The sequence below is a fragment of the Ambystoma mexicanum genome, chromosome 3q (genome assembly GCF_040938575.1).
Source record: "Ambystoma mexicanum isolate Mex_15411 chromosome 3q, UKY_AmexF1_1, whole genome shotgun sequence".
NCBI lineage: Eukaryota > Metazoa > Chordata > Amphibia > Caudata > Ambystomatidae > Ambystoma > Ambystoma mexicanum.
The window spans coordinates 652,728,065-652,742,436 of record NC_090926.1 but is presented as its reverse complement, the minus strand read 5'-3'; positions in this window follow the sequence as shown (position 1 = coordinate 652,742,436).

Below are 14,372 nucleotides of genomic sequence, written 5' to 3'. Positions count from 1 at the left end.
CAGTCCTAACAACACCCCTGAAGCCTCTTGACCATGATCCAGAACTCCAGATGTGGCTTACAGAAAGTGATGCAAAAATACAGATGTGTTTTTCAGAAAAGGACACAAAATGCCAAAGGCGGCCTCTGGAAATAGACACAATACTCTAAACGATGCCTGAACTAGACACAATGCTCAGAAGAGGCATGCAGAGCCGAATACAGAAGGGTTTGGGGTACTACACAAGGAACCTACCCTAGAGGGGAATAAAAAAGGATTCCTTGTACTTCAAAAGATCAATCAGCAGGGGGCTCAGAAGATCTTAAAGGCGACATGTGAATGCTATTTACCAACGACACAATGTAGGCTTTCTTACTCTTCAAACATTCCTCTTAACAACCACTTATAAAAAAGACAACAAATGTTTCAAGTTAAAGATAAATAAAGCAGCCCCTGGTTGGTGACCTGATAAATGTTGAGCTATCTTGTATTGGGGCTCCTGCCTCCTTCTGACTTCCCACTGATGGGAGGGAAGGGTCCACTGGGCTGGGAAGAGAAACCCCAATTACAAGATGGCTTTGTGACTAGTGGGGCTTCTCCAAGCTCCGGCCCTGAGTGAAGTTGCCCACCAACAGCAGATATGAACGGCTGCAATGTTAAGAGCGCAAGACTTTTACCATCAAAGGGATATCAGGGGCAAAGCGGCCAAGGTGGTAACGGGGATCTTATGCCGGACATTGCAATTGACCCAAACTCGCCCAGCTTCCGACCTTGGAAGGGCGTGGGTCTCGGCTCAGATTCCACCATGTGAAGTGTAGGTTTGCCCCATGTCAGAGGCAAGCGCTGCCTATCCTATGGTCCAGGAGGAGAGGCAGCGATCGCCTCTGACATGGGGCAAACCTACACTTCACATGGTGGAATCTGGGCCGAGACCCACGCCCTTCCAAGGTCAATGAATCAGTACAACACCTGCCGTGCCAGCAGAAGTGGGATGACTCTGGAATGATGCCCTTACAGAATACATTCCTCGGCAGAGGCTTCGAGCTACCCCCCTAGCCCACAACCTTGAGTATTTGGCCTGTTCTGGGGAGGAAGCTTACAGAGGAGGAGTTTGGCCTGTATGCATCCTGTATCCTTTGGAACGCCCCACCCGCTTTTCTTCTCCCTAAATCGATAGGCAAACAGCGCTTGGGTCGGTATTGTGCCTTCTTTTGTGAATTGTCTGTTTTCAGTAATGCGCGTCACCCATTCACTGCCTCAGATTGGCGGCGGCGTCGATCGCAATCTCTCCCTCTCCCTCTGCTGCCGACACCATTGTTTACCCACAATACCCTTGGTGTCTGTTCATGGCGGGCATGCCCGTGCAAGTTTCCCATCAATTCTTCGGCCACTAAGTGCTGCCATCTGACTGGCACCTTTTATGCGCTCCCCGATAGCCGCAGCCGCTGTGGGTTGCCCGGGATGCCTCAGCATTTTAAACAGCTTTGCCCAGGGCAGGCCCAAAGAAAGGCGCCCACAATGGAAGATGACATCAGCTGTTACTGGATAACCATGGCAACCCCCTTCAGACCAGCAGGGCTGTAGCGTGTATTTGGGTGAGTAAATAGAGGTCCTGCATGTTTCCGACAGAAGCTCTAGTTTTGGAGTGTCATGAAGACAGCCCTTCCTCTGTTAACAAAAGTTGACACTAAGTTTCCGAGCCGCACGTTCTGTAAAATGATTTGCACGACGAGGCGTGTGAATGGAGCTTTTGGTGATGGAGGTCGTCGCCAAGGCGTGGACTCATGAGGTTGCCAGGCATCTTAACAGCAATGCGCCACAGAACAAGAATAAGATGGTTCCTTCATGAACAGTTGTGAACCTTTTATGCCTTCACGAAGCAGTCACATTCTAATTAGCAGTTTTAGCAGCCTGGCCTTGAAGGAAATGACTAGAGTTAAGAGCAAGCTGGTGCCGGCCATGTGATCTGAGGCAAAGGCTTGCAGTTCAATAGGGCTAAGCCAATAGGGCGGTAACCTTGTGCAACCCAACAGTCTTAGTAATGGACTAACATAGGGTGGGCAACTTTACAAAATGGTTTTGCAGGACACTTTCGACGCGGTGGTCATCGGAAGCATTGTAGCATGCGTGGTGGCACACATGCGTCATTTGTGCCACTCTTTTCCTGCGGCCTGTACACTTTTAAAAAGCCATTTTAACATGAACACAGCCCAACAAATTACAAAACGTTAGGATTGTTATGCATACAGGGTGTTGGGCAGTTATATGTATCTATTAAGGCCTGCCATTGGATTTCCGAGGCCATATGCAACAAACGACATGCATGTCCCCTGATTTGGATGTATACTGACATTGTCAGAAGTGACATCATTGAAATTAACATTACAAGAAGTATGATGTGTCTTTGAGACTGTAGGATATTATTGGTAGTAACCAGGGGTGGACTGGTCTATAGGGAACTCTGGAGATTTCCCGGTAGGTCTCTGCACCCTGGGCCTCGTTTGTGTTTTATTTCCAAATGTTCTCATAGGAAAAGGGTTGGCTTGCTGAAAATGTGTAATATGGGGCCACTTTGACAATTATTTCCAGGGACTCTTTTGATTCCCAGTCCACCCCCTGGTAGTGACATTATAAGAATTGTTCATGTGTAAGTCAAGAGACAAATAAGTTTACGATGTGCAATATATGAATGCTCCCTATTATTAATGTGTTACAACTCCACATTGTAGTAAATTATGGGGAGTTTAAATAGCAAAAGCTGCAAAGAAAATCTCATAGGTACTCCTGATTTTGGCAGATCAGGTACAGTAAGATTAAATGATTATTTAGCCCAGGATCACACATGGTGCTTAAATGGTGAAACCAGGATTTGGACCCAGTTTGCGATTTAAGCACTTGAACACTTATCTTCCCAACTATAGCTCATAAATATTTGTTTGGGTTGATTTTCAAGAGATTAAATAATTAGTTTCCTATCAATCCTTACACAAGTCAAGTAAGAAACAAAACTGTGCTATATAGCTTGTTATAAAAAAAAAGATAGTGCTCACAAAGAAGGATTATGGCCTTTTCCGCATCCTAAATGCACGTTTAGGTTTACTGTAACATCCTGCAAAGGTGTGTTAACCGAAGCAAATCTTATTTTGCTTTTAAAATTGTGTTCGCAGTGAAAGAAAATGCAAAGCAATATGAGGGCACCTGATTGAGATAATAATTCCACGCAGCATGCAGCGTTATGTTCTCCCCCCCATTGTTATCACACAATTCTTAAGGGACAATAGTCCTTCCTCAGGCACCACTGTGTCTGGGCCATCACGCTCTAATCTCTCTTATTCACCACAGGAGAAGCCGATGCACTTCCCAGCTCTTTGACCTATCACACAAAAAGTGTGAAATCTGAGACAGCAAATCCTGCTTGAGAGCAGCAAAGGAGGCTGTGTGCAGGACATGGGACACGGCCCCTGAAATTGAGACAGTTCAACAAAATAGGGGACAGTTGCCACTCTCGCCTAACAGAGCCTTACCACATACGTCGAGTCAAAAGACACAGGTGAAAAAGACAATGCCATTGGTTTGGATAACTTCAATAACTGATGTGTATGCCAACTTGGAGATTGAGAACCATAGACATATAAGTTATTGTATTATCATTGCTAATTTTATAATAATTATTGTTTGTCTAGAATACTTAGACGCTCCTTTGAAGAAACAGATTTAGCAATTGTAGATGTTACGGGCAAACTGATTTCATTACATCCTAATGCAACTATTGACCTTTTATGCATCAGACAGCAGAAACTGAACCGTATCTTGGTGCTCATGTAATAATTGGAATTATTTTGCAACTCAAAGGTACTAGTGTTATTGATATCAGAAGCCTGAGTTTATTTTGTTCATGTATTTATTACATTTGTTGAACGCCCAGGACCCGAAGATATCACAGGTGTGAGTAGATGTTGAATCATCACGTGTCAAAGGTATTACCTTGCCACTCTGCATGTGGTGTGGGTATTCAGATTAAATCAAGTGGTAAAGACTGGGCCAGTGGCACCCAGTGCTCCACCAACCACAGGTAAATGGTGGCTCACAGATATACAGTGGCCTACATGAATTTGGGAGCCATCCCACAGACACAGTAGACACCTTCTGGTCTGTTATGCTTGGGTCTGAACCGTAATTTCCATCAATGATCGGCTATTTTATTTATTGGTTTAGCATTTCTGATCTGTTGAATAGTACAAGCAATGTTTTTCTATGACACTCTAGGAGACCTATTTTTTACCAATTTTGCTAGCTCCCTTCGTATTCATCTTTCTCAATCTTGATGTAACATGGAGTTGCAAGTGGTGCATTATTAACCAAAATAAAATCAAAATAAATCATTGCTCTTTACAAGCTAGACACTCTACCAATCTAAGGAACCTGTCTCCTTCCCAGCTCCTTCTTCACCTTATTCTATGAAATAATTACCAAAGGGTATTAACTGCTGCAAACGCTTGAAAACCACCAGAAATGCACGGACGTCATTTCACCACAATACCAAGGGCAGTGGAAGTGACATCACATGGCCCTTGACCTGTGATGACCTCACAGGAATGACGTCCCTGCAGAAATGCAGTGATGGGAAGGATGCACACATTGTTCAGGCTGTGCTCTAACTAAACATCTAATTGATCAACCTTTGTCAGCATCCTCTCTTTCCTCTTCTCTTCTCTCACAACATCTTCCCATTACACAGGCCACCGGGATTCATCAAGCAATTTCCAGAAGATGCCACTTGCATAATGTGCTTGTGCTCAAAGTATGCAACTAGCAGATCTCATTCTCCCATGAGATGTGCGGAAACCAAGCATTCCTGCTCACACTCCACCCGTGCACCTCTCCTTCTAGCAAGAAATCACACTTGGATAGTTGTACCAAACCCCTGTCCATGTCTAACTACCAGGCACCAATACAGCATAGATGGGTCAAGCAAAACCAATCCAATTGCTTCAATTAAAAACTTCTCATCAAACATTCTCAAGCCAAACCGCATCACCTTGGCATGTAATCCCCTATGAAATGAAGATGTTGCACTCAAGCAAAACCTGATTACCAAAACATATAATCCCTGATGAAATCAATATGCCAATGCCAAGCTACACATCTACAACCAAACCATTGTAAAAAACCCAACACTTACACACTTCTGCCAGGCTCAAAATGATCAACCCTAAAGCCTTTGCACCCATGTTTGCCCAGAAGTTAAAGATAAACAAAATGGCAATTGACCGAGAAGAACAACTATGGTACATATCACACACCAGCTGAGATGGCACTGATTGTAAAGGTTTATGATCATAGTGCAAAATAAACACATTACACTTCCTAAATCCAGCTTCTACCTCTATCCAATTACCCAAGTCAGCCCCCTGAGCTGATCTGTAACCACACACCATCAGTCATCTAGCAGAACCCCCCCCCTCTTGAGAAAAAAAACGAAAGGTATTATGTAAAACATAGAACAACAAAGCCAACTCATGAACCACAACCAGTGCCTCAGTTAAGTCCTTTGGATGTCTTTAATTCCAGAAAAGACAAAAACTTGTTATAAAAAGAGGCAGTAAGTGATGCACTTCCAGGATATGTTTCGACTATTGGGATCATTAGGAGTTCCCCGTTCCAGAAAAAATGTCAGTAATTTCGGCACCAGGACTCTTTCCAGACCAGCGAAACACAAGTTTTCCGTTGGGGGCAATGAACTACTGGCAGGCTTGACCTGCCAGGAGTTCAGGACCCTACTGACACATAAATGCCAGAGTCACCGGCACTGGTACAACCAGTGCCGGTAATTCTGGCAATCCCATCCCATGGAGTACTAGAATGGGGTACTAGACCTGCCAGGAGTTCAGGACCCTACTGACACATAAATGCCAGAGTCACCGGCACTGGTACAACCAGTGCCGGTAATTCTGGCAATCCCATCCCATGGAGTACTAGAATGGGAATTTACCAGCATCTCTGTCGCCTGTAATATCACGGTAATACCGGGATATCAGGCAGCAGAAACAGTAAGACAGAACTGTAATGAGTGCCTATGACTTCCATGTGTGCAGCTTCAGTAATATCCGTGAACCTGCTGATGGTCATGTTGTTTTCCTTGAATATCTTTCTGAGTCTCTCCTCTACACTCCTTTTGGTCATATTTGGACTTAACATATCATTGCTCCTTTGTCCACTGTAATTTTTGAGGACTTGAATAGAAGGCAGGGGATGTCTACCAGTCTTCTTACGGTATGATTTTATGCATGCTAAAAGTTGGCTTTCTAAAAATACAATGACTTCCACATTTTATGCTTGGAATTTTATGACATCCTCTTTGACAACTTTATGCATACCTAAGTGGAATATCCTTGAAAGGCTGGCCCTCAAAGATGTCTCAAGGATTCTCCCATCACTCAAATCCACCACCTGTCAGGATGAGATATGATATTCCTAGATCGTTACTGATATCTGCTCGTACGCGATCTGAATGGCACATGGCCTAGTAAGATCGTTTTTTTGTCCTCCCTTTGTTTCCCCCTCCTTGTCTTATCGTGCCTAGAAACATTTGTGTAAACATTTGTGTACAGGCATGTTATAAATGCCATATTATATCGTATCTCCATTGATCAATACTTTCAATGTCTCCCTGGTGCAGACACCTTTCCCTCCCATCCAAAACCAGCCAAACACAGCATATAAGAAAAATTATCATCTCCAGAACCTGCTGCACTGAGGACCTACCTCCAAATGAGCCATGCTGCTTTGCTCAGGAAAATAAGGGAAAGAGCCATGGTGCTCCAAATTCAATCAAATTCTCAAAATCTAAATAACTATAGAAAATGAGTCAGGGTGTGCAGAAATCAGGAGTCTGGTATTCTCCAAGTGTCACCCAACCAATAATAGGCAATGGGAACATGTGCCTTCTCAACCTGCCTCATAAACATTCACATGGTTACTCACACAGCACTATAGTTGCCATCCACTCACAGAGAATGGGTAGTAGTCAAAAGGATTCCACATTGCTGCATATGGCTTGATGTCTTGCATAGTAGATCAACCTGGAATCCTCCCAATCTTCTTGTCACTCTGATACCTGATGGCTTTCATATTCAGCAGTCTTACCTCTAGGATCTTTACCTTATACACTGAGCCACTAGTGGTCCTTTTTGTTAGGTTCAATTACCAGTACAGAAGTGACACCCAACAGTACCTACATACCTCATTAGCCAAAGCCATCCATTGGCTGAAAACTTTAATCTCATTTATTGAATCCTGGATGTGAGCTGTATTTCTAGAACGCAATTCTAACAAAAGAAAATGTGCTCCCATATCCCATAGCACTTAAAATTCCAAAGTTTAAACCTTGTTCATTGTCGTGGAACTAGAAGGCTTCTCTTTCCTCCTAAGCCCTATGCATCAAACTCCTTGCCTTCCACTTTACTGCCAAATCTGCTTCGAACTACCAAAGCCTGGCCCTACCTCAGCTTACCACAAAGGATTAAAACATGGCACCCAAAGTGCATCCTTGAGGCACCACTACAAGCAAGCAATGCTACTATACTATCTTGATGAAGGTGAGTCTCATCATACTCATAGGCCTACCTGACCACTTCCTGGTTACCCCAAAGGTTGTGTTCCATGGACCACATCACCTGACAGCACCCTGAACAAGCAACATCGGCTCCCCCTCAAGTCTGCATGGCATTCAAAACTAGCTGCATGATAAATGCCGCATGAACATCATAATCTCTCTAAACCTCTCAGAAAAACTGCCAATCGCCACCTGAAGCTGTTCTGCCCGCAGCCAACATCTGGAAAGGAAATTCAAAGCACTGGAAATCCCTTCCCCTTGCAAATCCAATTTGCCCCCAAACTCCTGGATTTCAAGCAACCACTTAAAGCCCCCCACTTCAGGCATCACTTCATGAATCTGGAAAATGGTAGAACTATGAAAGCTAACCCGTGGATTCCGAAGCTTTCAAAGATTCTCTGCAAGACTGTGCAACCCTGAACATGCCTGTACCAACTGCAACCCCTCAAATGCAATTGTGTCTATTATTGGTACCCGGCGAAGGACAATGAGTTTGTAACATGCAATCTCATTTGCCCTCGCCGGGAGATTAAAGGACCGGTAATCCCTCTCTCCCACAATGTTCCATCCTCTCTGTCCCCCCAGGGGGTGGCGGGTGTGGCAGCCACTCAGCCAATGAGGAGGCCCGGAATGGTATAATCCCCCCACCACCTGGCTGGAGGCTGCCATCTTTCCCAGCCGGGGATCGAGGTAAGTGTTGTTCTTTCCCCTCTGCCCTCGCCATTCCAAGGAATCCCTGCCCCGCTCTCCCAACCCCACTTACCTTCTTTTTTGTCCATTTCAGGAGTGGAAGCGCTAGATACACTCCTGTTCCCAGCGCATCCGCTCCAGATTCGCTCAGGCCTGTAACTATGGGTCCCCGGACATTACCTGAAGTGGTAATGCCCCCCTGCTTGGGGCCTGTTGCTTAATTAGCAACTCAAATCACACACCCTCTTCTGGTGGAAGCCATCTATCAACTCAAACAAGATATGTCAAAAATAGCTTCAGACCTCCTACTCAGCACAATGCTCTTTGAACCCAGATTGTCTGGGCCTCATCAATGGCTCATATACAATTACATTCTCCCATCAGGCAGGCAGGACTGGGGAAGAGGTAATTAAATACTGGAAATTCTGCAGCCCTACTGGAAAATTCGGAAACCTCCCAATTGCCCCATAATCCAGTTTGCCTCTGTGAGCTCAGTGTCCCTGTATCATCTGTGAGAAGCAGCAGGTCCCTCCATTCCCAACTCTAATCTGTAGAAGTGAATGTAACCCCAAGAAGAGAACGAGCGGCAGAGCCTTCTCTGTTCAGGCCACTGCTCCATGGAAACCCTTTCCTTCTGCATTATGCACCATTCACGACGGTTGTCTCTTCTGCAACTCGCTGGCAAAGCTCTTGTTTGGAGTATGGGCTGTTTTTTTACTAAGTCTACTCACCAATTTCACTTGTGTTGTTTGCTTGCTGTCTTATTGCAATGACACCTCCTTTGCAAATGTACACCAATATCCAAAAATGTAACCTAATGTCCCCCCAAGAAACCTCTATGTTTTGTGTAATCCTGCACTAGTACCACATAGGTTCAAAATGAGCACACACTGGAGGGCAGGGAGCGGTGGCTGATAGGAATCACCTGGCTATAGTTTGAAAACACCCGTCGCAAGATTTCTGATCTGAGAAAATGCTAAGAATGATGAGGAGAACGCCTGCGGTGATGCTTGCTCCAATCACACAATGATGGAAGACTGAGCACTAAAGCTCTCTTTAGACAGCATGCATAAACACAGATGGCATAATGAATTCATGCGTACTTTGTAACACGATTAATACACGCTTTAAGCACTGATAGCAAGGTACCCGTCTCTCTTTGCATTGTTTTGCTTGAGAGACATACACGTGGCCCCTGAGCTATCTTCCCGTCTCGTAGGACCTCCTATATGTTATGATACCGCGTAGGAAGGCTGAGGTCATGTTGAACACTTTTTATGAATACTATGTTTTTATATAGCACTTAATGCTGGACACCTCCTGCTTCTACACACGGAAATAAACACAACTCAACTGTACTCAAGCTACAATAGCAATTTAGTGGTGTGTGATTCGAACTTGTGCACTGCGGTGTCTGAGGCAAGCCTTTAATTCCCTAATGTGTCTTCCTTTGTTTGGGGAGAAGTGGTCTATTGGCTAAAGGCCTAAAACGATGGCTTAGTAACCTCAAGACTTGAATTCTTGTCAGGGCCTTCCGACTTCTTCACAATGTGTTATTCTGGGAACATCGATTTGTCGTTTTTTGCTTTTGTTCTCTTATCAGCCAGAAGGGGAGTGATGCTTACACACCAGTTGCACGCTGGTATTGAATGCCATTTAAAAAAAAACGGGGCTATTCTCTATTCAGTCCGAAAGTGACGCAATTCGCTATACAAGTCCCCTCACTCAACTATCACATTACATAATTTGAGAAGGGGCCAGGCCTGCACTTTGAAGCTGATTCTACTCCTGCCACGTGATTAAACATAAATTAGGCATGCTTTGCGACAGGAATCAGCACATTGGGTTGGCCAAGTCTAGCCTTCCATGTCAAAAGACCTACTTAAGCAGTTGGCGCATTTTCCCACAGCCAGACCCAGCGCGGTGTGAAAAAAAGATTTGGAGATCTCAGGCCCAGCAAAACATTATCATTACTATCGTCTCTTGCTGCGTTTCTGGAGGCGCTGAAAGGGTCTTGAATGAGTGTCCCCTCTGTTCTCCGAAATCACCACGGTGCCGGGTTCTTTCACGGTCCTGCAGTAACTGAAAGGGCTCGGAAGCTGTTTGGGATTGGGTGACCTGACCTCAAATGACTGCCTCCCCTAAGACAACTCTTTACTGTACACGTTTCTGCTGCCTCGCGCACTTCCTGTTTCTCTTGGGCGTTGCCAAGAAGCCTGGGCCCTTTCCAGGGCAGCCATTTCTCTGCTCTGCGAATTTGGAATGGGAAACCTGAGCAGTGATTCAAAGCAACGGCTGAAGTAGGCTTTGCAAGACCTTTACTCGCAGACTCGTTTTTTCGTATTCATTAAAAGGACAGAAAATCAATCTTTTTTTTTCTTGGACTATTTTGCATTTACGCAGACTGCCCTAAAGAGAAATTTGTAGGCTGGCCGTGGCATTCCTCCCCACCCGAGCGGCTTTTCAGAAGGATCCGCCTTTTGGGAAAACTCAAGACTGTAGGGGCTTGACCTCTTTGCCTTCGGATTATGTGAAGAAACGCAGTCTTTTTTGGCCCTCCCTTCATGATTGACAGCCTCGCAGTTTTGCTTCAGGAAACAAGTGCAGAAGGGAGTGGGAAACGTCTTGCTGAGTCTAAGGTTAACCCACCAACGGAAACAAAATGCAAATGTTGGGCTAAGTACATGCATCATCGTGCATATCCTTGTGGTACATGTGTGCATCCAGCTACCGTGAAATACCTGTACATTTCCTGCTCCACTCTCCCCCAGCTCCCCAGAACTTTAGCCAGAAGCTATTTTGGGGCTCCATTGTAGGCTATTGAAGGAAGTAGTCACGATGAGGAGGTAGTCTGCTTTAACCTCTTGGGTTCCTAGGGAGAGAGTGAGCTCATTCAGGTCTCCAAACCTCCACACCACCTGGCGGGTGTACCCTTTCTCTTTGGCAGCACAGATCTGGTACCATTTGGAAAATTCCGTATTGCCTCTAACCTACCCGGGAATTTCAAATCACCTGAAATCTGACCAGTAGGGCACAGCAGGGTTGCAAACGACAGGCAAGTAAACTAGAATATGGACTGTGGCTGGCGACAAAGGAGGATTTAGCAAGCAATTCAGGAAGGCAGCCCCACTAAACGACCATTAATTGAATATGCAATATCTGAGTAACATAACATAGTGCAATACAACATAACAGAAAAAGTTCATCAGACCTTTTATGACATTCTAGGTGTCCAAAACGGAGTCACTCATTAGAAGCCAAGTATGTTGATGAGGAATGACACCTTAAGAGTGGAATTTGTGAAGATCGACATTTGCAAAAACTGAGGAATATAATATAATATTACACAACATAACGCAACACAGCAGTACATAATATAAATAGTGCATACAACCCTTCAAGATGACAATTTAGGGTTCCAAAACAGATTCCCTCACAATTTGTGAAGTATACTGATGAGGAATGATACCTTGAAAATGTGATTCTATAAAACTGAAATGTACATAAATAGGGAGGTTTGAAAAGATTTGAATAGCCAAAGTTTCCAAACAAAAGTTTCGAAATCAAAAGCTACGACATGCTATGTTTAACATGGAAAGTGCATTTCGTTCGAAACCAATCCATCGACAATAGTCATGGATTGGTTTCAACTGAAATGCACTTTTACATGTTAAAAGTAGCATTTTACTGCCTTTTTGTTTGTAACGTTGAAACGTTACATGGAGCTGTCCAGGCCTGTAATTTCAGCACTGGACAGCTCCATGCAACGTTGTAAGGTTTTAGTGTATATTGGGGGGGTGACCCCCAGCCTCCCCAACCCCCACGCCAGCCTCCCACCCCCCAACCCTAACCCAAGCCCCAACTCTAACCCTAACCCAAGTTTCAAAAAGCAAACTTTCGAATTCTTTTCGATCAAATTGTCATTCGAAACTTTTGTATTTCGAAAAAAAAGATTCGAAAGTTTGCCTTTCGAAACCTTTTTATTAGAAAAAATGACTAGACACCAATAGGGAGAAAGTAGAGTTATAAACATTCCAAACAGGATTTACTCCAAGCAGGTCAGACAAAGTTTATTCTGACAGGGAATTTGACACTCAGTCCGAGAATGCACACCACACAGTAGGACCTTGCATGCCCAGGGCAGAGGTAAAATTTTACAACTGGCATTCATCTAGCATGTGGGCAGGTGTACTGAAATGTCAATCATAGGTCCAAATTGTAACGGGTGATCGATTATTTCATGGGTGAAACCAACCTGTGACATTGAGGCATGATGGGCAACACAAAATGTTCACACATGGCCTAAGCATATGCCATTTCTTAGCTTTGGAACTATCTTCCAAACCACACAAACACATTTTCAATAATTGTGATGGCTTTTGCCCTCTTTGATCTGAAACGCTATCTCACAGTAAATGCCACCATTCGGTTGCAATCATGGCTGGACTCCGGCACGTGGCCACGCAGGTAGGACACTGTGATGGGTCGATCCTCAATCCCTGGTTCTCGACCTCACTTGTCTCAGGAGGATAGCTCAGCGGCAATGTGCTCACCTTGGAAGCAAGACAACACAGAGCAACACAGGTTCGATCCCCGGGTCCGCGCTTAGAAACCTCTGGGTATTAAGCGTGTTATAAATAACCTATCATATCACTTGAATGCATCACATTCACCTTGCTCACTGTTTACTTTGGGGTCTGCCACGTCTGGCAGCTGGCTTGGGCAAGCCCACATTTTTCATTTTTGGGGATCTGAGAGGAAAAACAAGCTTCCATGCTGCAAGTATACACTGGAGCACATCTCAAGCCCATCATGTAGCTACTTACTGCCACATTTCAGTACCCCTTTAAAGTACTAGAAACTGACCCCCATAGGTTATTTGATTGTTCTTAGTAGCATTAAGCGTTAGCCCTTCTGCTCAGTGCTTTGCTTTGATCCCTGCGCACTGACGCGAAACGCATGCAAACTATCGCAATCTCCATCGATACCTCCCAACCCCTCTCTTATCAGTACACATAAAGTTTTTATTACACATTCTTCTTCTCCTCTAATGCCCTTTTCGATTGCAAGCAGACTAAGATCTGGATATCAGTGGTGTGGGCACAATCATCCACTTTCCAGACTGGCGTTGACACTGTTAGACCAAGAAAGTGGTGCAGTACAGGAAATAACCAACGTAATATACATTTATGTGACAAAATGACCACTGCTGTGCAGGAGTAGAAGGATGAATAGTGGCTAAACCACCTACTCAGCCCTCACACTACTACAAAGCAATAGTGATTCCAACAGAGATCACAATCATAAAGCTGAAACAGGCACAGTCAAGGGATATAACTCCTTCACATTTGAGGTAACACGGGCAGAGGGCAGGCTGTACTCTTAAGAGGGTTATGCATATGATGAGAGCCCAACCCAAACATCAATAGTACAAGGCCAAAAGAAGGTATGTCCACTCAATACAATATATATACCTTAATTAAAAACACCAACATGCAAATAACTGAGGACAACTAGCTCAGTTCTGCCAGGCCCTTTAGGTCTGAAACTACCCTTCCACCAACTCAGGTTCTGTTTCTACGAGAGTAGGCAACCATGAGATCACTGAATCATGTGCTATATCAATAGCCAACTCAGTGGCCACAAAACCCTCTCTGTCAGGAGTAAGAAACTCATGGGACGTCAGGTCTTGACTGGGTTCTCAAAGAAATGTGTAGAGCCAGCTCTCAAGTACACAAGCATGTCCTCCATTGCTGCACTCAGAGCTCATGCTGAAGTAACAGCCTAAAATATATCTGGATCAGGGAGGTCACTAATCCACCAGACACCCTACGGGAATTGAATCTTTGACTGCAATGCGGGCCAGGGAGATTTTGCCTCTCCAACTGAGCTCTGCCATTTCCATGGGACGGTAGCTAAGGCCAGCAGTTACAATAGCCTCTTTCGGTTCCGCTTGCAGGCCACATCTCATGTTCCATTAGGGAACCTTCAGCTACTCCCTGGCCCGAAGGGATGGCATATCATAAGATGTCCACACTGACTTAAGCCTCCTCCATGACACCAGTAGTCCCAATTCCCTGTTTGGGTT